General features: G+C 41.6%; 1 long non-coding RNA gene across 1 annotated transcript; it reads right to left on the bottom strand.

The window, feature by feature from the left end:
• Nucleotides 1–440: 440 nt before the first annotated feature.
• LOC147873874 (uncharacterized) lies at nt 441–2,172 on the bottom strand. Its single transcript, XR_015535079.1, has 3 exons — nt 1,745–2,172; nt 1,515–1,571; nt 441–762 (listed from the first exon to the last, which is right to left on the bottom strand). It is a non-coding gene; the product is annotated as an uncharacterized LOC147873874 (long non-coding RNA).
• Between the last annotated feature and the right edge of the window lie 316 nt (nt 2,173–2,488).

Here is a 2,488-nt window from a genome sequence, read left to right as displayed (position 1 = left end):
CAACATATTCGCCACCGGAATTGAGACATTTGTCATTCCGTGGGACCAACTTTTGAATACCTGTGTCGTAGAAGTCTGCCGTCTGGGATTGGAACCACTGTGTGACAACCATCTCCGCCTCTCTGTCATTCTGAAAACGCTGACGCTGACCGGACAGGAATTTCTTGAGGTGTAGGAAAAGATGGAAATCACTGGGAACGAGGTCCGGGCTGTAGGGTGAATGATTAAACACCTCCCAGCTGAACTCCTGCAGGAGACTTGCTGTCCGTCGAGCCGTGTGCGGCCTAGCGTTATCACTGACCGCTCTTCACAGTCGGCGGGAGCTGGAATAAGAACCTCCATCTTCAACAGCTGCAACGATGCTACTGTTAGAACGCGGGAAGTACCGTTAGTGCATGCGCCATGCTACGTCATTGCTCTATCACGTACGAACAGTCGATTCGCGCAATATAAGGTTTGCTAGCTGTGGGACGAGTGGGAAACTTCCTTTGTGGACGCGCCTCGTAATATGTGTATACAAAGTTTCCTACTTCAAGCAACATGCCAAGACACACCGATTTCTGCACAGTTCAAGCCTAAAAATTAACGCTTGTAAGCTCACTATGACATAGGACTCTTCACATATAGCATACAAACCAAAAACAAAACTGGTTGATTCAAGTCAACAGAAGTAGATTAATAATGCTATCAACCTGTAGCTTGTGGACTATGCACAACCCACATTTCTTGTGCATGCAGCGGACAGTTTCGAAGAAACCAAATCTACATATAAAAAGAAAAATGTAGATAACTTATTGCAAAACTGTACAAAGTCCACGAAAAACAAAAATAAGTCGCAAACATTTCCGCAAATCGAAGTAAAGAACTTGTTTCCAGTCACTTCCTTGTAAATGTCACCGCCCATGAACCGTTACAATAACATACACGATTTACAATGACAATTATCACCCTATTTGTATAAACAACTGTGTAACATGAAATATATAACTAATCAAATTATATTAAGTACCTCTGAAATGTTGTTTCTGGTAGACTACATTCAATCTTTGCGTTTTATACGTAACTACAAACGTTTTCCAGATGTCTATATACAATACCAATGCCGTGAACATATTTAATGGGGTTTTAATTTAGCGACTTGTTTCAATCTCAAAGCGTAGAATATTCTGGTAGCTAGAACTGCGTATTAGCGTCAACATCATAACAACATGTAATATTTGGTTTAACACAGCCCTGGATGCTAGTTGATTGACATGAAATCCTTATAACCACTAAATTCTGTCAGACATTGCAGTCAGCTACTCACAAATGCGGTTGACACGAAGCTGGACTGTATTCAGAGCTACGAAACGCAACATTTAAAGGCACATGGAGATAAGCCAATGACACAAGGTAACTAACTGTAAGGGGGCATGGCCTGTCTACCCCCAAACATGCAGGCCTTCAGCCAAAGCAATCTCAGTCCTGGGTTCAGCTCCATCCAACCAAAGGCCTTTTCGTAAGGGATAAATTACCTGCGATCAACTTCCCATCACGAGCAACACGCCCAAATCTGAACATGGTAGGGCCTTCTGCAAAGAAAAAATCCTGTTAGCGTAAGCGTAAGAGTTTTAAGATACAGTAAATCAATTCCAGCAACGCGTTTCGTTCTCATGGGATAACGTCTTGTACTGGTGTAAGTTGGTTGGTTAGCCAATGATGGAGGATTGTGATAATTATCGACTGTATAAAACAACACACTTACAATAATGGAACAGCCGATGGCTCGTCACTGTTATCATCCTCTTCTGTTTCCGAGTCACTTCATTGTCATAATTTTCGTCTCCTGAATGAATACTGATGTGTTGCACAACTTCAACCCCGAACAACTTGTTCCTCCTGCAACTGTCCTACATACCGAACACGAGATCTGCTAGGTTATCCGAACAATATAAAGGAGATAATCCGATAACAAGGTGACCCAGTTCATTTGCCATCTAAACCTGTTCATACACTTTTTTACGTCTATACGGCACAGAGTGAAAGAGTGATTCGGGTATACTTTCTGCAGGATCATATTCAATACAGCTCTTTCATAGCCATTCTTGAATGTCTTTTTTTGCGTGACACTGTGTTGGGGTCTTTGTATACGATGATAGACTGACAGCTGACATTAACCACGATTATAATGGATTGCTCTTCCGTTTTCATTCCAGTCTACAGAACTATCAGAGTTCATATATGAATGATAATGGGAGTCTCGAATTTGTTGACATGAACAAAGTACTTTCTCTCAGGAATAAAGCCTGTTTTTGCTTATCCTGCGTGACACACAATAAGATTGCTCCCTTTTCCAGGACATGAGTATTTTAGTGGTATTGGTCAACCAGTGTTTCGTGTAATTGGAATGCAGGGCTCTGATATCCTGAAATTCTAACCTAATCTAACTGTCCTTAGGAAATAAATTCGAACAGCCACAATGTTTCAGAAATTCACGCGACAGTACGAG

The sequence above is a fragment of the Zootermopsis nevadensis genome, unplaced genomic scaffold, assembly GCF_977971745.1.
Source record: "Zootermopsis nevadensis isolate Lab colony 2312 unplaced genomic scaffold, Znev_1.0 Znev_ptg000013l, whole genome shotgun sequence".
In the NCBI taxonomy this organism is placed as follows: domain Eukaryota; kingdom Metazoa; phylum Arthropoda; class Insecta; order Blattodea; family Termopsidae; genus Zootermopsis; species Zootermopsis nevadensis.
This window is presented reverse-complemented; position numbering and strand designations above follow the sequence as displayed.